General features: G+C 46.1%; 1 protein-coding gene and 1 pseudogene across 1 annotated transcript in view; both read right to left on the bottom strand.

Moving 5' to 3' along the window:
* Nucleotides 1–3,414, bottom strand: part of LOC140722806 (uncharacterized) — an 879,998-nt gene extending 876,584 nt beyond the window's left edge. Inside the window, exon 1 of the mRNA XM_073037477.1 lies at nucleotides 3,278–3,414. The gene's annotated coding sequence lies outside the window, so the exon portion shown is untranslated. The remainder of the gene's footprint in view (nucleotides 1–3,277) is intronic.
* LOC140722787 (uncharacterized) overlaps nucleotides 1–16,959 on the bottom strand; it is a 42,204-nt pseudogene extending 25,245 nt beyond the window's left edge.
* Between the last annotated feature and the right edge of the window lie 8,065 nt (nucleotides 16,960–25,024).

Here is a 25,024-nt window from a genome sequence, read left to right as displayed (position 1 = left end):
CCAAAACCTGGGACGTTCTCCTTTCTCACCCACCCCAGTCCGGGAGAAGACACAACAGCCAGAAAGCTCAACTGCAAATGTGAGCAGCCTCAGGAAACGAGGCGAGTTGGGGGAAGTTAACGAGACTCAGTGACCAACATCAGATTCCCCAACACAACATACAGGAAGCATCCTGACCCAGCCAGGGACTCTGAGCACACACCACGTCATCTTGCATCACAAAGTGAAGGGTAGGGAAGATTGACAGTAAACTGCCTCACGTGATCTGTTGGTGGGTCTCCCATTTCAACTCTGCAGAAATAGACAGCCCAGGCTCCAGGTTTGGATCATTCAATGCAGATTAAGTGAAGTCTACACATTTTTGACCAGCCCGGATAATCGGAAAATAAATGAGTAATTGGTCCTCAGTTTGGGGCTCACGGCCCACATTGGATCTCCCTGCTTGGGATTGGTCTCAATACTCACCGATGGGAACGCGATATCTTCGGCCCACAGACAGTGATCCCGACCCCTGGCTCCCCCACCCAGGAGGTGAGGACCCTTCCCTCGATCCCACAGGTGATGCACTTCAGCACTGAGCGGAAAAGAAAACACCGCCCGGCCGGAGACAGTGAACATGCGCGAAGTGAGTGTCACATCATCCGGAGGGCAGGGCCTCGGAAACAGATGCACAGGTGCTGCCCATCTGCTGTTAAATGGGAGGGGCAAACGGGATCACGTGACCAGTCGGGTCTCCCACCCCAGGCAGAGTTTTCCAGCTACCCACCATTCTGTGTAAAGAAACAAACTTGCTGCTTACATCTCCTCTCACCATAAATATATTAGACATTTCAACCCCCAGGAAAAATAGATTGTCTGTCCACTCAGAATCAGATTTATTATCACCGGTGTGTGTCATGAAATTTGAAAACTGTGCAGCAGCAGTTCAATGCAATACATATTACAGAAGGAAAAAAAACCAAAATAAAATAATAAAAATAAACAACTAAATCATTTACAGTGTATCTGGGACCCTTACTCTTTGTGATTTTGATAAATGACCTGGATGAGGAAGTGGGGGGATGCGTTAGCAAGTTTGCTGATGAAACAAAGGTTGGGGGAGTTGTGGATAGTGTCAGAGGTTACAGTGGGACATGGATAGGATGCAAAAATGGGCTGAAAAGTGGCAGATGGAGTTCAACCAAGATACGTGTGAAGTGGTTCATTTTGTTAGGTCAAACATGATGGCAGAATATAACATTAATGGTAAGACTCTTGGCAGTGTGGAGAATCAGAGGGATCCTGGGGTCCCAGTCCATAGGACACTCAAAGTTGCTACGCAGGTTGACTCTGTGGTTAAGAAGGCATATGATGCATTGACCTTCATTAATCATGGGATTGAATTTAGGAGCTGAGAGGTAATGTTGCAGCTATATGTGATGCTGGTCACACCCCAACGTGCACAATTCTGGTTGACTCACTACACGAAGCATGTGGAAACCATAGAAATGGTGCAGAGGATATTTACACAGATGTTGCCTGGATTGGGGAGCATGCCTTATTGGAATAGTTTGAGAAATCTCGGCCTTTTCTACTTGGAGCAACAGAGGATGAGAGGTGACCTGATAGAGGTGTATAAGATGATGAGAGGCATTGATCGTGTGGATAGTCAGAGACTTTTTCCCAGGTCTGAAATGGTTATGAAAAGCCAGCACAGGTTTAAGGTGCTGGGGAGTAGTTGCAGAGGAAATGTTACAGATAAGTTTTTTTACTCAGAGAGTGGTGAGTGTGTGGAATTGGCTACCGGCAACGGTGGTGGAGGGGGGTAGAATATGGTGTTTTGGATAGGTACCTGGAGACACTGGAGAAAAATAAAGAAATACTAGCTTAGAAAAATAGAGGGCTATGGGTAACCATAGTAATTCCTAAGGTAGGGACATGTTGGCACAACTCTGTGGGCCGAAGGGCTTGTATTGTGCTGTAGGTTTTCTATGTTTCTGTGAATAAATTAAAAATCGTGCAACAAACAGAAATGCTATATATTTTAAATGTGAGGTAGTGTTCAAGGGTTCAATATCCATTTAGCAATCGGATGGCAGAGGGGAAGAAACTGTTCCTGAATCACTGAGTGTGAGCCTTCAGACTTCTGCACCTCCTTACCTGCTGGTAACATTGAGAAAACCACATGCCCTGGGTGCTGGAGGTCCTTGCTAATGGACGCTGCCTTTCTGAGACATGGCTTCTAATCCTCTGGTAATCTTATAAACGTCTATCCAGTCTCACCCCAGGTGGCACGGCTCCGGAGAAAACAACACAATTTTGTCCAACCTCCCGTTATAGCTCAGGCCCTCTAATCCAGGCAATATCCTGGTAAACCTTTTCTGCGCCCTCTCCAAAGCCCCGACATCATTCCGAGAATGGGGGCGACCAGAACTGTGTGAAACACTCCAGATGTGGTCTAACTAGTTTTATAAATCTTCAACACAACTTCCCGACTTTTGAACTCAATGCTTCAACTGATAAAGACAACCATGCCATTTGCCTTCTTAACCACCCGATCAGTCTGTGCAGTCTCTTTCGGGGCGATGAACTTGGAGTCTAAGATCGCTCTGATTATCAACACTGTTCAGGGTTTTGCATTTAACAGTGTACTGTCGCATACATTCGACCTACCGAGCTGCCAAGATGATCATCACTAATCAAATCTCACTGAGATTTCTCAGGTCCTGTTGAATTTATTGCCAAGTGCACAAGTACGGGAAGTTACAGGTACAGAGAAACACTGACTTGTAGCAGCATCACAGGCAAGTACATTCAGATAACACACGGGACACAAATTATACAATTCTTTGTCAGTAGCAATTCAGAAACATGTTTTACTTCCTCCGGCTAATAGGACCAGAACAACAGGGGCTGAGCGGCGGCTCATCTCAGACGGTTCGGTGTGAAGGTCTCACAACCCGGACCGACCCCGGCAGATTCTGTGAAGGAAGCGAGGCGAGGCCGCCAGTTCGGGAAAGTTCATCCCCTCCCCCTTCAGGTTTCACCGATCACTTTGTCTTTCTCTCTCCCTTCCCCACCCCCACCTTTTATTCTCCAGTCCTGCCGAAGGGTTTCGGCCGGTAATGTCGACTGTACTCTTTTCCTGGATTCTGCCCGGTCTGCTGAGTTCCTCCAGCATTTTGTGCGCGTTGCTCGCATTTCCAACATCTGCAGATTTTCTCTTGTTTGAGTTCGCTAATGTTAACTCACTACTCAACGTCAAACCTCCCCGCTCGGGACCGGCTTCAATACTCACCGAAGGGAAATTGTTGGTGTTGCGCCGCAGAGAATAATCCGTCTCTGGCTCCCCGTCCAAGGGGGCGAGGACCCCCTCCCGATCCCGAACCCGGACCCACCGCTGACCCACTTCCACAAAGAACGAAAAAACATCACTGTCGGGCTCGGGCCTGTGAGCATGCGCAATGTGCTTCTTTTGCGTCACAGGCGGTGGGCGGGGCCACGGAAACAAACCCGCAAAAGCGGCCGATCTGCGTTAAAACATGATCACGTTTCGCTGGAGGGTCTCCCATGTGACCGGTGACTGTTCCTCGCCCTTCACATACTGCCCTACCCACCGCCGCATTTCCCACATTATTTCATTATTTCCCTATATCATTTCCATACGTATTTAGATTTTCCTTCCATATCTTCCCCGATCCCTTTCCCTCCAGCCCCAGGTCACAGAGTTCTCAGAGTTATAGTTTTGATTCACTTCCCATCCCGACACACAATTCAGACCCACACAGAAAATGAGCAGGTTTCTTTTAAATCAGTCAACACACACAAAATGCTGGTGGAACGCAGCAGGTCAGGCAGCATCTATAGGGAGAAGCACTGTCGACGCTTCGGGCCGAGACCCTTCGACAGTCCTGAAACGTTCCGAAACGTGGACAGTGCTTCTCCCTATAGATGCTGCCTAACCTGCTGCGTTCCACCGGCATTTTGTGTGTGTTGCTTGAATTTCCAGCATCTGCAAATTTCCTCGTGTTTGTCATTTAAATCAGTCTATGTTTATAAACACTCATTTTTATTCACATTCCTCTAGCCTCACTGGACAGGAACACTGAAGCATTAAGTGAGAAACAACAGGAGGAGGCCATTCGGCCCCTTTAACCATCAGCAAGATGGAGGCTACTCTCCCATCTCAGCCACATGCTTCTACCGATCCTCATTTTCTCGATCCCTTGGGTCTCCACACATCTGCCAGCCTCTGTTTTATGTGAGGACGATCACCGAGTCTTCAACACCCTCTGTGGTGGGGATTTACAGACATTCACCACCCTCGGCGTGGAGACATTTCCCCTCATCTCAGTCCCGACATTTTCACTGCCATCATATTTGACCTAATAAAATGAACCACTTCACACTTACCTGGGCTGACCTCCATCTGCCACTTCTCAGCCCTGTTCTGCATCCTATCAATGTCCCGCTGTAAACTCTGACAGCCATCCACACTATCCACAAAACATCCAACCTTTGTGTCATCAGCAAACTTACCAACCCATCCCTCCACTTCCTCATCCAGGTCATTTATAAAAAACACAAAGAGTAAGGGTCCCAGAACAGATCCCTGAGGCACACCACGGGTCACTGGCCTCCATGCAGAATATGACCCATCTACAACCACTCTTTGCCTTCAGTGGGCAAGCCAGTTCTGGATCCACAAAGCAATGTCCCTTTGGATCCCATGCCTCCTTACTTTCTCAATAAGCCTTACATGGGTTACCTTATCAATTGCCTTGCTGAAATCCATATACACTACATCTACTGCTCTTTCTTCATCAATGTGTTTAGTCACATCATCAAAAAATTCAATCGGGCTCGTAAGGCACGACCTGTCCTTCACAAAGTCATGCTGACTATTACTAATCACATTATACCTCTCCAAATGTTCATATCCATAGCGACTTATCCAACTTGATGCTTTCCAAAAGCTGCAGCACATCCTCTTTCTTAATATCTACATGCTCAAGCTTTTCAGTCTGCTGCAAGTCATCAGTACAATCAGTAAGATCCTTTTCCATAGTGAATACTGAAGTAAAGTATTCATTAAGTACCTCTGCTATTTCCTCCGGTTCAATACACACTTTCCCACTGTCACACTTGATATTTCAGGGTGAAAGGTGAAATATTTTTGGAGAATCTGAAGGGGGATTCTTCACTCAGAGGTTGGTGAGAGTGTGGAATGAGTTGCCAGTGAAAGTGGTGGATGTGGGTTCGAGTTAGACACTAAAGAGAAATTTGGGTAAGGACATGGATGGGAAGTGTATGCAGGTTGTTTGCAGTAAAAACAAAAACGGGTCCGTATTGACTAGAAGGGCCGAAAAGCCTGTTCCAGTGCTGCTGGGCTCTGTGACTCTAATAATATTCTGATTTGTAATTTCCACAGTCATGTGCTTTGCTGCTAATTATCGAACCCAGTAATTTACAGAATGGGTGTAGAGGCTGCCCAGTGACTGTTCCTGTGATCAAAGTCACTGAGACGTTTCATCACTGAACAGGTAATGTCTTCTCCATTCTCTTTCACTCAGTCCATCACTCAACACCTTCCATGTTTACAGGAAATCACAGAACTCACAGAGAAGGAAACCGCGACAGAGGATTCCCCGCTTTTCCTCAGACCTGGTGATGGGGAAAGGCTCCCAGTCCCAGAGAGTGATGTGGGAATCAGGAATGATTTGGCAAAGTTGGACAAAATGCTGAAAGGATTTCTGCTGCTCGATACGGTAAAACAATGCACCGAACTGAAAATAACATTGAAATATTGCTGATGTAACAAAGAACGTCAACAAAGTTCGGCCCATCATGTTGAGCTCAGCCAAATAAATTAGCAACTAAATGGCCACTAAACTGATTCCTTGTGCCTGCACAATGTCCATCTCCCTCCATGTTCTTCACATTTATGTGCCTGTCTCAGCGTCTCTTAAAAGTGTCTAATATATCTGCCTCTACCATCACCCCAGGCATTCCAGACACCCACCAATCTCTGTGTGAAAGAACTTGCCTCTCACATCTCCTTTGAATTTACCCCCTCTCAGATTAACTGAGAAAAAGAATCACAATAAACATGCGATTGTACTGGAGTGAGTGCCATGGTCCGATCCGTTAAATCCGCATTCCGGTTTACGGTCCGGTTCATCGATCCTCATTCCGGGATTTCCTGTTTTCCCTGGGTCCAGTGGCTGCCTTAATTGAGGCACCTGATTCTCGTTTTGTGATGGCTCCATAAATTGCTTCGGGATTCATCTTCAGTCTGCTGGACTGTTCTCTCCTTTCTTCCTGTCCCTGCACTTCTGAAATTCCGGCAGTCAGTTCGGCATCTTATATCAACAGTTATTTTGGCACTAACCTTCGTCAGTTTCCTTCGCCTGCTACCTTGCCTGTATTGCCGTCAAGTTCAACCGCCGGAGTGAGACTGGAGCCTCGGCATGCCAAGATATGGACCTATCTATTGCTGAGTTTGGATCTGTCTCTTTGTGCCCCTGTGTTTAGTGTCCATCAAGGAAAGAGTCCCGGCCTTAGGAGGGTCCTGACTCTGTACAGATCCCCGGCCCTAAGTCCTGTTCCCAAGGAGGGGTTCCGGTTCTGTGTTCTGTGTAGAACCCCAGCTCTCAGACCTGTTCCCAAGGAGGGGTCCCGGCTCTGTGACCCTTTACTCCAACACCAAGGCTCTGTGTTCCAAGATCAAGTCAGGGCGCCGTGTTCCAGCCCCGTCCAAGTCTGAGCTTCGTGTCCTCATCCAGTTCTGGTGCCTCCCTGAGCCCAGGAGTACCTCGCCCAGCCTGGTGCTGGAGATTCCTCGTCCAGCCCTAGCCACGTCCAAGATCCTGGTCTAGTCCAAGCCACGTCCCTGTGATCCCAGTGTTATCTTGTGTCTAGTCTGTTCCTAGTCCCGAGTCCTCGACTGGATCCGGGTTCCGAGCCCGAGTCAAGACCCATGTTCCGGGTCCCTGTCCAGTCTTTGTCTCGGAGTCCTAGTCCAGACATCTAGTTCCAAGTTCCTCATCCAGTTCCCGCTTTCATAGTCTGAGTCCTAGACCCGGCTCGGTGTGCTTGTCTCGTCCAGGGCCTGTATCCATGTCCAGCGTCCTTTCCTCCTGACTTCCGTTGCATTCTGGATAATCTTAGCCCTGCTCCCAGTACTTCAGTGTCTGTGTCTTGCATTTGGGTCCGCTACCAGCGCCCCCCCCCCCCGCTTGCAACATACATAAACCAGCCCGTGGCATTCCTAACTGTGATTTCCTCAATATAACGAACATTACCGAGAATCTGGAAACTGCAGCGTTCGCGGTTACAGAGCTAATGACTTGTTAAGTGATCTTTATATGAGGGTGGAGGTAGAGGTAGAACGCTACCTCCCTCCATTGCTGAGGAACGGGAGGAGAGTGAGGTGTTGAGAAAGTTGTGTGTGGAAAGTGGAGAGCGGGTAGCTGCAGATGAAAGTGAGTGTGTGGAGAGATGGTGGGGAAAAGAGAGGAGGAGGAGAAAGAGAGACCATAAGACATGGGAGCAGAATGAGGCCATCTGGCCTATCGAGTCTGCTCCGCCATTTAATCATGACTAAACCTTTCCCCTCCTCCTCAATCGCAGTTCCCGCTCTTCTCCCCATATTGTTCATTGTCATGTCTAATCAAGAGCTTGTCAATCTCTGCCTTAAACATACCCAACGATCTGGCCACCACCGCTGCATGTGGCACGAATTCCACACATTCAACATACTTTGGCTAGGGAAATTTTTCCGGACCTGTTTTGAAAGGGCGCCCCTCTATCCTGAGGCTGTGCTCTCTTGTCCTAGACTGTCCCACGATGGAAAACATCCTTTCCACACCCACTCTGTCCAGGCCTTTCAACATTCGAAAGGTTTCAATGAGATTCCCCCTCATCCTTCTGAATTCCAGCGAGTACAGATCCAGAGCCATGTAACGCTCCTCGTGTGATAACCCTTTCATTCCTGGAATCATCCTTGTGAAGCGCCTCTGAACCCTCTCCAATGGCAGGACATCTTTTCTAAGATGACGGGCTCGAAGCTGTTCAAAATACTCAAGGTGAGGCCTCACCAGTGCCTTATAAGGCCTCAGCATCAGATCCTTGCTCTTGTATGCTAGACCTCTTGAAATGAATGCTAACATGGCATTTGCCTTCCTCACCACCGAATGAGCCTGTAAGTTAACCTTCATGGTGTTCTGCACAAGGACTCCCATCTCCCCCTGCATCTTAGATTCCTGGAATTCCTCCCAGTTTAAAAAATAGTCCGCACATTTGTTTCTGCTACCAAATTGCATGACACTGCATTTTCCCAACATTGTATTTCATTTGCCACTTTCTTCCCCGTTCTCCTAATCTAAGTCCTTCTTCATCCTACCTGTTTCCTCAACACTAGTGCCCCTTCATCAACCTTCACATCATCTGAAAACTTGGCAACAAAACAGTCTATTTCATTATCTAACTCATTTATATAAAGCATAAAAAGAAGTGGTCCCATCACTGACCCCTGTGGAACTAGTGACTGGCAAACAACCAGAAAAGGGTCTTTTTTATTTTAACTCCTTACTACTTGCCAATCAGCCAATGCTCTAACCATTTTAGTGAATTTCCTGTAATACTATGGGCTCTTAACTTGGTAAGCAGTTCATGTGTGTGCACCAGGTCAAAGGACTTCTGGAGTTCCAAATGTACAGCATCCAATTCATCACCTTTATCTAATCTACTTGTAATCTCCTTCAAGAATTCCGAAAGAGTCGTCAGGCAGGATTTTCCCTGAAGGAAACCATGCTGACTTTGTATTATCTTGTCCTGTGTCGCCAGATACTGCATCACCTCACTCTTAAAAATTGATTCTAACATCTTCCCAACAACTGAGATCAGGCTAACTGGTCTATAGTTACTTTTCTGCTACCTTCCTCCTTTCTTAAAGAGTGGAGTGGCATCTGCAGTTTTCCAGTCCTCTGACACCATGCCGGAGTCCAATGATTATTGCAAGATAATTTCTAATGCCAGCAGAATCTCTAACGCTACCTCTTCCAGCACCCCAGGGTGCAGTTCTTCTGGTCACGGTGACTTGTGTACCTTTAGGTCTTTCAGTATTTTGAGCACCTTCTCTCTTGTCATAGTAACTGCACCCACTTCTCTTCCTTCACACACCACAACATGAGGCGTGTTGTTAGTGTCTTCCACAGTGAAGAATGATGCAAAATACTCAATTAGTTTCATCAGCCATCTCATTGTACCCGGTTATTATTTCTCCTCCTCGTTTTCTAGCGGTCCTTGATCCACTCCAATTTCTCTTTTATTTTTAATATACACTTGGGGAAAAACTTTTATATTCCACTTTGATATTATTTCTCAGCTTGCTTTCATATTTCATCTTTTCCCTTCTAATGATTTTAGTTGCTCGCACACGTGTTGCGATCACATTTTCCAAAGGTTCTTCTACTTTAAGCTCCCTAATCGCCTCCCGTTCATTGTATAGCACCCAATCCAGTACAGCTGATTCCGTAGTAGGCTCAACGACAAACTGCTTTGAAAGGCTATCCCTCGGGCATTAGATAGATAGATAGATAGATAGATAGATAGATAGATAGATAGATAGATAGATAGATAGATAGATAGATACTTTATTCATCCCCATGGGGAAATTCAACATTTTTTTTCCAATGTCCCATACACTTGTTGTAACAAAACTAATTACATACAATACTTAACTCAGTAAAAAAATATGATATGCATCTAAATCACTATCTCAAAAAGCATTAATAATAGCATTTAAAAAGTTCTTAAGTCCTGGCGGTTGAATTGTAAAGCCTAATGGCATTGGGGAGTATTGACCTCTTCATCCTGTCTGAGGAGCATTGCATCGATAGTAACCTGTCGCTTCAACAAACTCATTACCTTGAGACCCATTACTAACTTGATAGAGGGCTAAAAGAAAGGGAGTGGGAGGTTTTTTACGGAGACTGGGATGGAAAGGTGGAATTGGTGGGGGGGAGGCGGCGTGGTGGGCTACAGAAAGGGGTGAGGAAGGATGGGTGTGCAGGATACCGAGGTGGTGGGGGTGAGCTATAGGGGTGGCGAGGAAGGAGAGGTGAGTGAAAATGGCGTCAAGAGAAAGGAGAGGGGGAGACGAGTTTGCAGCGTAAATGAGTGAATGAGTGCAGTGTGGAGGGTGTGGTAAACTGACCGGGTTCATAGAAAGGAGGGTTCAGTGTTTTGGGTGGCGAGGAGAGTGGAGCGATTTGGAAGGGAAGAGGGAGAGGCTGGAAGAAGAGTCCACTGCGAAGGGGAGCGGTAGTGAGTAGACATGGATGAGTGAGAGGCGCTGCGTCTGGTCAGAATGATTGAACTAACCAGTTATTTATCCACAGTGGCGAATATGTCAGTCATGGTTCATATTCTGGCCCTCGTCTCGGAATCCCACAGCGAAACTTTTACCGCACATGGCCCCGGTTCTGCAACCCGACGCTGGGGTGGGGTAGGGGGGTGTTGAGGGGTGAGGCGGGGGTTGGGGGTATTGCGATTTCCACGCACTGCTCCCGATCTCTGTGTCGAACTGTAAATCCGTCAGATCATGGCCGTCCCATCCATGTACTTAACCAAGTTTCTGTATGTACACCAAGTGAGTGTATATTGGACAGCAAAGGAGGCCATCATATCTTGCAGAGGGATTTGGATCAGCTGGATAAATGGCAAATGGACCTTCGGTAGGAACCAGGAGGCTAGGGTTTACAGATTAAAAGTAGGACACTGATGAGTGTGTACAACAATGGATTCGGGGAATACAAGGTCACAATACGTTGGAAATGGCGTCTATGTGGATAGGGTCGTAAGGAAATGTTTTGACGCATTGGACTTCATGTACTGGGATGGAGATGGGATGTTATGTCGAAGTTGGTGAGGCCTAATGTAGAGTATTGTCTGCAGTTTTGGTCACTGAACTGCATGAAATATGTAAATAGGTTTGCAAGAATACTTTGAAAATTTACAAGTATGGTGCCGCGATTGGAGGACCTACGTTATAAGGAAAGATTGAATATGTTAGGACTTTATTCCTTGGAATGTACATTTCCGGGACATTTGATAGAGATTATACAAATTATGAGCCTTACAGGTAGGGTTAATGGAGCGGAGGGATGGGAAGAGAGGGATAGACTGGGGGAAAGGGGAATGAAGGACAAAGGATGTGCAGAGGAGAGTATAGTGGTGGTGAGGGGGGTGGTGACGGAGCTGTGCAGAGCTAGAGGCGAGAGTGTGGGCGGAGAGCGAGGGGGTTGAGAGAGTGCAGACAGTGGAAAGACAGGTGGAGAGAGGGACAGAAATGTGAAGGGTAAGTGGAGATGGAGGACACAGGGGTGATGATGGTTTCACTCATCTTTCCTCCTCTTCTACACTTCGCTTTCCCCACTCTCATCCCCAATCTCTTCCCATCACCCTCTCCCGTTCTCCATGTCCCCTGTAGAAGATGGTCTTGATTGACGTTAACCAACTCGCACCTTTAAACCTCGCCTCCAGTTGGCACAGAAATCCATTGAAGACACCTTCCCCGCTCTACAGCCTGAAGAGGTCAGTGCATTTCATCACAGGTGGCCATTTTCAATCCGCGGCTCACTCCTTCGCTGATTGTCAATCAGGTCGTCATACCCTCCCCTCGGGCATTTTAACACAGGTGAACATTTTCAGTGAATGCATCTCTCCCTCCCAGACAACATTCTGACAACAATTTTTTTACTGAAGTTCTTCTCTCACTCCCTCCATGGTTCCCATTTTGGATCAGCCCATCACTCTTTCCCGATAAATCATTTGGACCTTTGGAATAAGCGACATTCCAAGAGGATATCGAAAGTTTCTTTCGAAACATACAGTCGGATGCAAAATGTGAGACTAGGTGTCGGACACTGGGAAAAGACGCTGGAGAGATAGTAATGGGGAAAGGAAATGGCGGACGAACTGATTGAGTATTTTGCATCAGTCTTCACTGTGGACGACACGAGCAATATGGTGGAATTTCCGGGTGTCATGGTTCTTGAAGTGTGTAAAGTTACCATCATTAGAGCGAAGGTTGTTGGGGAACTAAAAGGTCTGAAGGGAGATACGTCACCTGGACCAGATGGTGAGATCCCAGGATTCTGAAAGAGGTGTCTGAAGAGATTGTGGAAGCATTAGTAATGATCATTCAAGAAGCACTGGGTTCTGGAAAGTTTCCGGAACACTGGAATTTTGCATGTGTCACTCCACTCTTCCAGAAGGGAAAGAGTCAGAAGAAAGGAAATTGTCGGCCAGTTAGGCTGACCTCGGGTTGGAAAGGTGTTGGAGTCTATTATTAAGTAGCTCTGAGGGTACTTGGAATCACATGGTAAGATAAGCCGTCGTCAGCATGGTTTCCTCAAAGGACAATCTCGACTGATTAATCTGTTGGAATTATCTGGAGACATAACAAGCAGGAGAGGAAAAGGTGAATCGATCGAAACTGTGTACTCGGATTTTCAGATGGCCTTTGACAAGATTCCATACATAGAACATAGAATAGTACAGCACATTACATGCCTTTCGGCCCAGAATGTTGTGCTGACCCTCAAACCCTGCCTCCCATATAACACCCCACCTTAAACTCCTCCATACACCTGTCTAGTAGTCTCTTAAACTTCACTAGTGGATCTGCCTCCACCACTTACTCAGGCAGTGCATTCCACGCACCAACCACTCTCTGAGTGAAAAACCTTCCTCTAATATCCCCCTTGAACTTCCCTCCCCTTACCTTAAAGCCATGTCCTCTTGTACTGAGCAGTGGTGTTCTGGGGGAGAGGCGCTGGCTATCCACTCTAACTATTCCTCTTAATATCTTGTACACCTCTATCACGTCTCCTCTCATTCTCCTTCTCTCCAAAGAGTAAAGCCCTAGCTCCCTTAATCTCTGATCATCACCCATACTCTCTAAACCAGGCAGCTTCCTGGTAAATCTCCTCTGTACTCTTTCGAATGCTTCCACATCCTTCCTATAGTGAGGCTGCTTAAAAAGTTACGAACTCGTGGTATTACAGGAAAGATTCTGGCATAGATAAATCAGTGGTAGATTGGCAGGCGGCAAAGAGCGGGGATAAATCGAGCCTGTTCTGGTTAGCTGGCGATGGCTACTGGTGTTCGACAGGGACAGGTGCTGGGACTGCTTCTTTTTGCGTTGCACGCCAGAATTTGGATGATGTAACTGATTACCTTGTTGAAAATTTTCAGGTGATATGAAGAAGGGTGGAGGGACAGGTAGTTTTGAGGAAGTTGAGGAGGTACGGGGGGACGGACAGCCAGATTAGAAGAGTGGACAAAGAAATGGCAGTTGGAATACAGTGTCTGCAAATGTACTGTCAGGCACTTTGGTTGAAGAGGTGGAAGGATTGAGTATTTTCGAAACGGAGGGAAATTACGAAAAAACACGAGGGCGCCAATGCACTTGGGAGTCCTTGTGTAGGATTCCCTAAAGGTGAGTTTTCCGGGTGAGTCCGTGGTGAGGAAGGCAGGTGCAATATTAGCATTCATTTCAAGAGGAATAGAATATAAAAGCAAAGATGTCCTGTTGAGACTTTGTAAAGCACTGGTGAGGCCGCACTGTCAGCAGTTCAGGCCATTACCTTAGAAAAAGTGCTGTGCACCTGGAAGGAGTTCAGACTAAGTTGACGAAAACGATTCGGCGATTGAACGGCCTGTCATATGAAAAGTGTTTGACTCTGGGCCTGTATTCACTGGATTTCAGAAGGATAAGAGGTGACGTCATTGAAGCCTGACTGAAGAGTTTGACGGAGTGGATGTGGAGAGGATGATTCCTCTGGTGGGAGAGTCTGAGACCAGAGGACGCAACCTCACAATGGAGAGGCGTCCTTCTGGAAGGCATTTATTTTGCCAGGAAGCGGTGAATGTGTAGAATTCTTTGTTACAGGCTGCTGTGGAGGCCAAATCTTTATGTATATTTAAGGAAGAGTTTGATCGACTCTTGATTGGTCAGGGCATGAATGGATGCACGGAGAAGGCAGGAGACTGGGACTCAGACGGAAACTGAATCAGTCATGATGAAATGGCGGCGCAGACTCGATGGATCTGATGGGCTGATTCTGCACCGATGTCTTATGGTCATTTTGTCTTGTGGACTTTCAGGGAGACAAATTCCACAAATGATTCCGGTTGGGTGGGGGCAACAACCCCTGCTTGTGAAATGAAACCCTCTGTTTACCGTGGAGGGCGTTTCTTGCGACAGCAGTTGTCCGGATGGTATGGCTATAATATGGCTTAATGTTTGTGTTAAATAATGAACGTGAATAGACTCCTTTAGTTCTAGAATCACTGAGAAAATAATTGCCAACATTTGTTCCTGTTGAGTGGGAGTTAATTGTCGAACGTGTTTTCTCTAATTTCAGCTGAGATTCTAACTCCCCATCTTCCCGATTTATTAATCTAATACCAAATACACATTGACGGGAGGGATATGAAGGACTCTCCATATTCCAGTTCTAGCTCCAGAGGACCATAAGATCAGAAGACGAAATGTCAGAATTGGGCCATTCAGCCCATCGAGACTGCTCCGCCAGTTCATGGCTGATCCCGGATTCCACACAACCCCATACACCTGTATTCACACTATATCCTTTGATGCCCTGACCGTTCAGGAAACGATAGACTTGCGCTTGAGATGTAAGCAAGACTTGTCCTCCACCGCAGACTGTAGCAGAGCGTTCCACAGACTCTCATGCTCCATGATAGGTAATTGTAGTATGGCAAGCGGCTGCGGATTGTACCATTAACTCCGTGGTCACACTGGCGCTGCTCAGAATTCTGCATTCTGAGAGACATAACTACCTCTCAAAACTTCAGGAGCTTCACCGCACAGTCGGCGGTGACGTCACATGAAGCGGCTGCTGTGCAGAACGATTTTGAGGAACCTGCTTACAATCATGGGCACAGTATATCCCTCGGTTACTGACATAGGTATACAGACAGGGCTCTCCATTACTTTAACCTCAGTAACACCTGTTCTCTATGCTCCGGCAAACATGGAACATTATTCACTGCATTACTAAAATGAATATTTTAAATATCTGGCAAATTGACTTATAAATAAATAACTTCAGACCGTCGTTATATCTGTTTCTGTGCTCCATATTCACTGTCCCTGACGACACTGAAACATTCTTTAATCTCACCGAAGAGCGCATCGCGGAAATTGCGAAACTTCGACGTTGAAGCGGTCGATTGAAGTGGAATATGGACAGAAACTTCACAGAAAGGCCCTGTCCTGTGTTCACATAATCTGTCGCATTGCGCTGTCTATAGTCAGCACTTAGAATTGATTGGGCAGAAATAGTTTCTGATTGAAACAATATCTGGCACCAATAGAATCTGCTGCTGAACCTAGGTTTTGTCTGAAATCGAGATGGTATGTTGTTTCTGTAATCGGTACTATTGAATGGAAACTAATGCAATGAGCTACCTGCACAATCACAGTTAATTTGCAGGTAGATCCCTGCGCTGTCGCGGTTGTAGCCATTGCTCACGGTCCATTTATATTTTTCCTGTCATTTTTGTACAGATGTACATCTACAACCTGGCCTCGGTTCCGTCACCCAGCTTACAGCATCGCGTCCTCTCTCCCTCATCCCCTCGGGCCGACTCCCCAAAAGCCCGGCAAAACTAGCTTACAGAACCAGAAGAGAGAATAACATTAATCCCAATTGGTTAACAAATGAATGCAATTCTCGTTATCAGTAAATTTTAACCCAAACAAGCTTCCAGCGCTCTTTTATAACAAAGAAGCATTCTTACTTTTAACAAGACAAAGAAGCCATTTTGATTAACAGACGGAGTAACAAAGAAGAAACGCCATTTACACTCTCCCCCCACCAAATAAAAGTCATGTCCTCATGACTTCTAAATAACTCCCCAACTCTTCCTGCCAATATAAACCCTAACCCAGGCACAAACTGTGATATTGCTCCCCAAACAGTAGACCTCACGCCCTGTTCCTCAGGCGCTACATAGGTCAACTTATCTGGGAGTTCCTGAACCCTCCGAGATCTCCGTACCCCTTCAGCAAAACCCTCCAGGCTCGGACACAACCGGGGATACCTCGGGTCCGCTTGCCAACTCCTCTCTCAATCTCTCACTCATAACCCCTTGAAACTCTGAGCCCCCTGCTGTCCACGGCTAACCCTCCCCACTACACCTGACTCAGCGGTAGAAGGGCTAAAGTTCTCTTCCTCAATCGAGGGGAAGTTAGCAAAAGTCAGCATGTACCACACATCCAGCGCATCATCGTTGGAATCCGTATTCTTCCTCACTTCTGCGATCAGTAGCTGCTGTGTGATCTTCTCCAAATGGAAGCACGTGGCCTGCACTGCTCCCCCAGCCTCTTCAGCCTCCCGCAATCGAGACATCAGCTTCCTCTCTGGCTCCTCCAATTCCCGCCACAGTCTCAACAATTCTGTATTCACTGCACTTATCTCCAGCTTTTCCTTCCTGATGACTTCTTCAAGGTCAACCTTCAGGGTTTCCACTTCATTTGGACTGTCGATGGTCATCTTCAGGTTCCCTTCAAACTTCCGCTTCCCTCTACCAAGATCTGTCCGCAATTGCTTCACCTCCTCACACTCCGCCTCTCCGGGCTCTCGGTTTGCTGTTACTCTTAATCAGATAACTTTCTTGGTCTTCCAACTGATTCCGGATCACTTTCTCCGGTCTGTGCTGAGAATTTGGCCTCTCCATCTCCACATCAAACTTGATTCCGTAGAGACAGTCACTCACGAGCTGCGACCTTCGCCAGACCTGACACGTGTCCAGAGAAAGCTTTAGCTCTTTAGTTCTCAGTCGCTCCTGCAACAGTCTCGCTTCAGATTCTCCCGAGGCAAATCCAAATACCAGGAGAACATCCACATACGCCAAAAGTCCAGACACCTCCACATCCCCCATGGTCTTCCACATGCCCCGCGGGAAGGTTGCAAGGGCTCCGGATATGCCCTCTGGCATCTTTTCGTACCGGAAGAATCCTAGGGGACCTATAAAGGCCATCTTCTCCTTGTCGGCCTCACTCATCGGGATCTGGCAACATTCGCTCCTCAGATCCAGCACCTTAAACCACTTCGTACCACTCAGACAGGCCATCGCCTCTTCGGCCCTCAGGGCCGTATTCTGGTCACTGACAGTGCGCCTCTTCAGCGCACTATACTCCACACACACGCTGCCTACGTCACCTACGGCTTCAGGGCCCAGTCGCCGCGACCTCTCTCTCTCACCGAGGTATCTTCAGCGGTCAACTCCCCTCCCTCGTGGTATTTCGGAGCGTCTACTAAGAGGGTCTCACCCTCAGATACTTGCCCCTGGCCGCACCACCACCGGCTCTCGTTTGAATTCGGTACCGGCCCGTGGCTATTACACAAGTCCTCCCAAGCAGCTCGAAACTCTGGGTTTAATAAATAATAATAGACAGTACACCATATGCGATTAAATGATAACACTTTACAGATATTACTAGAACTATGTGATTAATAATGATACAATATATATAAAGGAAAAGAAAATAAAGAAAAGGCGCCAAGACTTATCAAAGTCCAAACCACTTCGTGTACAACCGTTGGAGCTGAATTAACAAAGTCTTCTGGCCAGTATTTGATCCCTTCCGAACTCCTCGACTCGTAGCTCAGGACCACTCGAAGTGATCAACCAAGCACATCTATCTTCGTCTTCTCTCCTCGCCGAACATCCTGGCCTCGGAGCCCCACTCGGGGTCCGTTCCTCACCCAGTTTACAGCATCGCGTCCTCTCTCTCTGTCACCCCCTCGCGGCGATCTCCCCAAAAGCCCGCCAACAATAGCTTACAGACCCAGAAGAGAGAATAACATTAATTCCAATTGGTTAACAAATGAATACAATTCCCGTTATCAGTAAATTTAACTCAAATAAGCTTCCAGCACTCCCTTGCAACAAAGAAGCATTCCTACTTTTAACAAAACTAAGAAGCCATTTGATTAACATACGCAGTCACAAAAAAAGAAAAATAAACCCTCACAAAGAAGAAACCCCCTTATACTAATAAGAAACCCCCTCTACACAACGTTCTCCTGGATGCTGCCCGACCTGCTGAGTTCCTCCAGTGTGTTGTACGTGTTGCCTTTACCAGCGTTTGAATGCCACCGATCCTTGAATGTGGAGTTAGAGATGCGGGAGAAGACAGCGCCCCATTGGCGTTTAATATTGTGGATCTGTGAAAGATAAATCAATTCTGTATCAAATCCCATGTCGCAGGTACTTACTGTCACTGCCAAACTCACAATGTACACCAGAAAGGCCACTCGGTCTATCTGCTCTCTGCCCAGGTTTATGTTCCATATCCGTATTTTAAAAATTATCTCTCACTCTCCCTGTTGCAACTTGTCACCATTCGGTGGGAGAAGAGATTTCCCTTGAATTTCTTAGAATCAGAGAAATCTGCAGCAAATTACAGGCCCTTCGGCCCACAGCAACCAACTCTAGAAAATGCCTAGAATTACCCTACGACAGAACCCTCTATTTTCCTAAGCTCCATGTACCTCTCTAAGATTCTCTTAAAAGACTCAATTGTACCCGTCTATGCAGTCGCAGTCGCAGTACACCGTCGCTGGCAGTGCAGTCCACACACCCACCACCATCTGTATAAAAAAATATATCTCTGACACCTCCATTGAACTACTTCCAAGCACCTTAACTATGCCCCCCACGTGTTAGCCATCTCAGCCCTGGGGGGGGGGGGGGGGAAGCCTCTGACTTTTCACACGACCAATGCCTCTCATCATCTTATACACCTGCATGAATTTCCTGCATGATTTCCCCCAGGCTAATTAACACGATGAGCTCGCTGAGTATTTGACCTTCCCCATGGCTCTGGACTAAGGTGGTTAAACTCCTTTTTCCCTGCTCTTTTCAAATTTTGTGTCATTTTCACCAATTTCAAAGGACTGTGCCTCAGACAGCTGGGTTGCTGCAATGCACCTCTAAAGCCTGACAGCAGACTAGCGAGTGAATCTTCAGTGCAGCAGAGTCAGAAACCAAAGAGTTACCAGCACCAATCAGGGCTTTGGGGCTCCGGAAAGAGATGGGTTCTGGAGGTTACGAGCAGGAGGAGGAATAGGAACCAGACCAGCAGGATGTGGCTATGAATGAAAGATGAGAAACATTTGGAAACTGGTTAATTGAAAAACAAAATGGTTAATTTCTACAAAACATTGCAGGTAATCAGCAGATCAGGCAGCAAATGTGGAGAGAAATAAATGGGCAGCATTTAAGCCAAGCCCCTTCAGCATGTCTAGACTGTGTACTCCTCTGCTTAGTTGCCGCCTGAACTGCAGAGTTTCTCCAGTATTGTGTGTGTGTGTGTGTCTGTATTTCCAGCAACTGCAGAATCTCTTTTGTTTTACATCTGCATTTGTAAGAGGATTGTACTTTGGCATTAGATACACGAAATGCATGTTGATAATGAGTGTATCGTTTATGGGAGCCGCTTTCTGCGTTAAGAAAGCTGCTGAGTTTTCTACACACAAAAAACCCTGAGATATGGACATGGAACCAATGCTTGCAGAAATTTTTAATGGCACCATGATTACCCATAGCGCCCCGCGGTTAAAATTTCGCTGTCGTTTGAAGCACCGATCAAATGCGCAGGCGTCAGGATTGCAGCCGTCTCCGATAATTACGCATGCGCGCAGAATACAAAATGTCGGGAGGAGCGGAAAGGTAAGGGCTTTTTCGACTCTAATTGAGTGACGATTGCTGTGAGAACCGGAGACTGTGGCCCGCAAACTCGGCACAGGCAGGTCTTTTTCCTCTCTCTGAGCCCCACGATCCGTATACGGGCCCCGGAGAGCTTCCGGCTAATCAGGGAATGGGAGCAGATAGATCTCACAGACAGAGCTGAGCTCGAGCAATCTGAATGCAAAGATTAGGAACTCGGAAAAAGAGAACAAAATCTTTCTATCAGCTGTTGAGAGAATCACCTTTGTTCTGCCTCCAACCGCAGCAAGAGAAAATCTGCAGCTGCTGAAAATCCAAGCAACTCACAAAATGCCGGAGGAACTCAGCATTCGTACTCTTTTCCATAGATGCTGCCTGGCCTGCTGAGTTCCTCCAGTATTTTGTGTGTGTTGCTTGTTCTACCTGCAACACAACAAGTAGCTTTCACATCACAAATGTGCCAGACTCCAGTGAGACAGACTACTGCCCTTCCCTTCATAGACATTGGCATTGCCATCACTGAGTTCACCACCGTCAGTCATTGGGGGAGGGTTCGGGGGAATATTTATGTAGAATACAGAAACTAGTGATGCCTGTTTGCATTTTGGTGATACAAAAGTTACTAGAGAATTTGCAAGTGGGAAGAAGTGGCGTGATATTTGGAAATCTGACTTTTTAAAGCATAGTTTAGCAAGCAAACCACATATGGACAATGTGCAAAAGCTTTTGTGAGAAAATCCTCCATTACCCGTTCCAGGCCTGCTACATAGGTTGCGTGAGAGTGCAGATGAACTGGATCAAACCCAAAGGAGATCAGAGTTCCTATTGACAGTGATTTGCCAGCTGTTAGAATGAATACCTCTCTATATAAAATTCACTGTGCACATCTTGTCACTGGGTAAAAAATGCACAGTACAAAATTTATCTGCACACTGGTTATTACAAATTAGAGGGGAGATTATTACAAATTATAGGGGATATTGGAAGGAAGGAAGGGAGACCTCCAGTGTCCCTGATGCCCTCCCCTACAAGATGTGCATCCAGCTGCAGCTTGTAACCCTGCACTTCAATGAGCTGCAACTTGAAATGGGTGAATTCCAGATCATCCAGCAGTTGGAGGGGGTGATAGATATGACATGAAGAGAGGTGAGTTACACCCAAGGTGCAGGACACAGGAAACTGGGTGAGAATCAGGAAGGGGAATGAGGTTAAATATCCATCGCAGAGTACTCTAGTGGCCATCCCCCACAACAACAGGTGGACCACTTTAGAAGCTGTTGGGGGGAATTACCTGGCAGAGGAAAGTCAAAAGGCTGATTAGGGATTCATTAGTTAGAGGAACAGAACAAGAGGGGACGAATATCCTAGTGGTAAGGCTTGCTAATGGTAGTGAACGGGGGGGGGGGGGGGTGATGTGGTTAAAATAAGTTGTAGGGGGAATGGGAGCCAGAATGACAGAACAGATAGTGGAGAGGGTGAATTGAATTGACTTTATTAGATACATAGTTCATAAACATGAGGAGTAGAAATCTTTATATTACATCTCCATCTAAATGTGCAATGTATAATTTATAGTAGATAGTTTGCACATAGGACGGTCAATATAACATCGAAATGCAATTGTATCAGCATGAATTAATCAGTCTGATGGCCTGGTGGAAGATGATGACCCGGAGCCTGTTGATCCTTTTGCTGTGGTACCGTTTCCTGGATGGTAGCAGCAGGAACAGTTTGTGGTTCTGGTGAATTGGGCCTGTTTGTCCCTGATATTCTTTGGGCCATTTTTACACACCTGTCTGTGTAAATGTACTGAATTGTGGAAAGTATATTGTGCAATGGATAATTTCCTTCTTTATATTTAGAGACATTTTTAGATGCATAAAATGATGAGGGGTATTGAGCGTGTTGGTGGCCAGAGGTTTCTTCGCAGAGTTGAAATGGTTGACACGAGAGGGCAGAGTTTTAAGGTGCTTGGAAATAGATACCGAAGGGATGTCAGGGTTAAGTTTTTTTTACACAGAAATGCGTGGAATGCGCTGCCAGCTGCGGTGGTCCAGGCAGATAAAACAGGGTCTTTTAACAGCCTCTTAGATAGGTACATGGAGCTTAGAAAAATAGAGGCTGGTATGCTGGGGAAATTCTGGGCAGTTACCTAGAGTAGGTTACATGGTTGGCACAACATTTTAGTCTGAATGGCCTGGAATATGCTGTCGAATTCTACATTCTATTTTGAACAGTGAAGTAACTTCTCTTCTTTAAACTGTACAGGGTTCATGATTTTAATGCCTCTTTTCCACACTCCCATAGAATCTTTGTCCATCTCCTGAGTAAAGAGAGATGAAAAATTATTTAAGATTGCCTCCATCTGCTTTCGTTCCACACGTGGATTGCCATTCCGGTCTTCCAGAGGACCAACTTTGTGCCTTGTAATCCTATTTCTAGAATCCCTGAGGATTATCCTTCACCTTTTCTGTGACAGCAACCATGCCTTCTTTTAGCCATCCTGATATATTTCTTATGTGTTCTCTTGCATTTCTTATACTCCATAAGAAACTGCCTGCCTAACCCTGTTATGCAATTCCATTTTGTGCTTCAGGGTCTCAATATCTCTTGAAAACCAAGCTTCCCTACAGTTTCTATCTTTACCTTTTATTCTGACATGCACATACCCAGTTTGTACTTTAAAAATTTTGCTTTGAAGGCCTCCCATTTACCAAGCACACCTTTGCCATAAAGCAGCCTGTCCCAATCCACAGTTGCCAGATCCTAGTGTTGATTCCAGGTGTTGATCCATGCCCTGAACACATCCACCTTTTCTACGCTGCTCCTTGTATTGAAATATACAGGGCTCAGCATATTCACTGCACCATGATCAACTTTTTCATTCCTGACTTTGTCTGAGGCCTGAACAACATCTGTCTCCACAACCTCTCCACTACCATTCAGGCTCCCATTCCCCCTGCAACTTTAGTTTAACCCCCGTTACCCCAACTCCCAGCATGCAGCTCTATCACCCCTTTGGCTTTCCTTTCCCAGATCAATAAAAAGGAGGTGCATACCAGGTACAGGCAGATAGGAGCAAGTGGGGTACTTATGAAATACAGGAAATTCAAGTGAACACTTATGAAAGAAATAAAAGAAGGCATGAGGTTGCCCCAGCAGACAAGGTGAAGGAGAATCCTCAGGGATTCTGCAGATATGTTACACGCAAAAAGACTGCAAGGGTAAAAATTAATTCTCTGGAAGATCAGAATGGTAATTCATATGAAGGGATAACATAGATTTGGGGAGATTATTTTTGCATCCGGATTTACACAGGAGATGGACAAAGAGACTGTAGAAGTGAGGCAAAGCTGCATCAACTTCATGGACCCTGTACAGATTACAGAGGTGGAGGAGTTTGCTGTCTTGAGGCAAATTAGTGTGGATCAATCCCCAGGGCCTGACAAGTTGTTCACTAGGACCCTGCGGAAGACAAGTGCAGAAATTATCGGGGCCCAAGCACAGATATTCAAATCATCCTTAGTGACAGGTGAGCTATTGGAGGATTGGAGGACAACCAATGTTGTTCCACTGTTTCAAGAAAGGATCTAAAAATAAACTAGGAAATTGTACATTGGTGAGCTTGACATCAATAGTGGGAAAGTTATTGGAACGTATGTGCAGGAACTGGATATATAAGTATTGGATAGATGAGGACTGGTCATGTCTAACCAGTCTTATAGAGTCTCTCGAGGAAGTTATCAGGGAAGTGGATGAAGGCAAGGCAGTGGATGTTGTCTACATGGACTTTAGCAAGGCACTTGACAAAGTCTCATATGGGACGCTGGTCAAGAAGGTTCAGTCACTGTGCATTCAAGATTAGACAGTAAATTGGATGAGACACCAGCTTTGAGAGAAGCCAGAGTGTGGCAGCAGATGGTTGCCTCTCTAACCAGAGGCCAGTGACTGCTGGTGTGCCATAAGGATCAGTGCTGGATCTGTTGTTGTTTGTCATCTATATCAGTAATCTGGATGATAGTGTGGTTAACTGGATCAGCAAATTTGTGGATGACAACAAGACTGGGGGTTTAGCGGACTGCGAGAAGACTATCATGGCTTGCAGTGCAATCTGGGCCAATGGGAAAAATGGTTTGAGAAATGGAAAATGGAATTTAATGCAGACAAGTGTGAGTTGTTGCACTTTGGTCTGACCTACCAAGGGAGGTCTTTCACAGTGACTGGTTGGGCACGGAGGAGTGTTGTAGAAGAAAGGGACCTGGGAATACAAGTCCTTAATTCACTGAAAGTGGTATCACAGTTAGATAGTGACGGGAAAAATAGATTTTAGCCCATTGGCTTTCATGAACCAAATACTGACAATAGATGGATATTATGTTGACTTGTAAAAGAGGCCTAATTTGGAGTATTGTGTGATGTTTTGGTCACCTACTTACAGGAAAGATGTAAAAGAGGTTCAGAGAGTTCAGAGAAAATTCGCAAGGATGTTGCCAGTTCTGGAGGACTTGGGTTAGAAGGAAAGATTGAACAAATCAGGACTTTATTCCTTGGAATGTAGAAGATTGCGGGGAGATTTGATTGTGATAGAGGGGAATAGATAGTGTAAATGCAAGCTGGCTTTCTCCACTGAGATTGGTTGGGACTCCAACTAGAGGCCATGGGTTAAGGGTGAACGGTGAAATGTTAAGGGGAACATGAAGGGAAACTTCATCACACAGACAGTCATCCGGGTGTGGAATGTGCAGCCTGCACAAGTCGTGCATGCGAGCTCAATTTCAACATTTAAGAGGTTTGTGTGTGTACCTGGATGGTAGGGGTATGGGAGTGGGCAGTTTAAATAGTTCAGCACAAACTAGATGGTTCAAAGGGCCTGTTTCTGTGTTGTAATTTTCTACAAGAACCTGAAATAATACAAAAATTGACTCTGTCCATATAACAACTGTGTGGACCAACCATGCATCTCAGCTGGAATTTTTTAATATGGTATTAAAACTGTGGCACCTTAAGTTAATAATACATGAAATGATTCCCCAGCTGCACGTCAAGAAAGACTATTTGCGTGATACTGTTTCAGTTACTGTGGAGCCAGGCACCCATGCAGCTCAGCAGGAACAGGGAATAATACCAATGGATAGTCAAACTGAGCCAGGGCACAAATTAGAAATGGCAGTAATGCCCCATTCTTACGGAGACAGGAAGAGCATCAGGGAATAGATGGTCATTCCAGATACCAGCACTCTGCCCAGTCAGGAGATGCTTTCTCTCTGTTCAT

The sequence above is a fragment of the Hemitrygon akajei genome, unplaced genomic scaffold, assembly GCF_048418815.1.
Source record: "Hemitrygon akajei unplaced genomic scaffold, sHemAka1.3 Scf000089, whole genome shotgun sequence".
Lineage (NCBI taxonomy): Eukaryota > Metazoa > Chordata > Chondrichthyes > Myliobatiformes > Dasyatidae > Hemitrygon > Hemitrygon akajei.
This window is presented reverse-complemented; position numbering and strand designations above follow the sequence as displayed.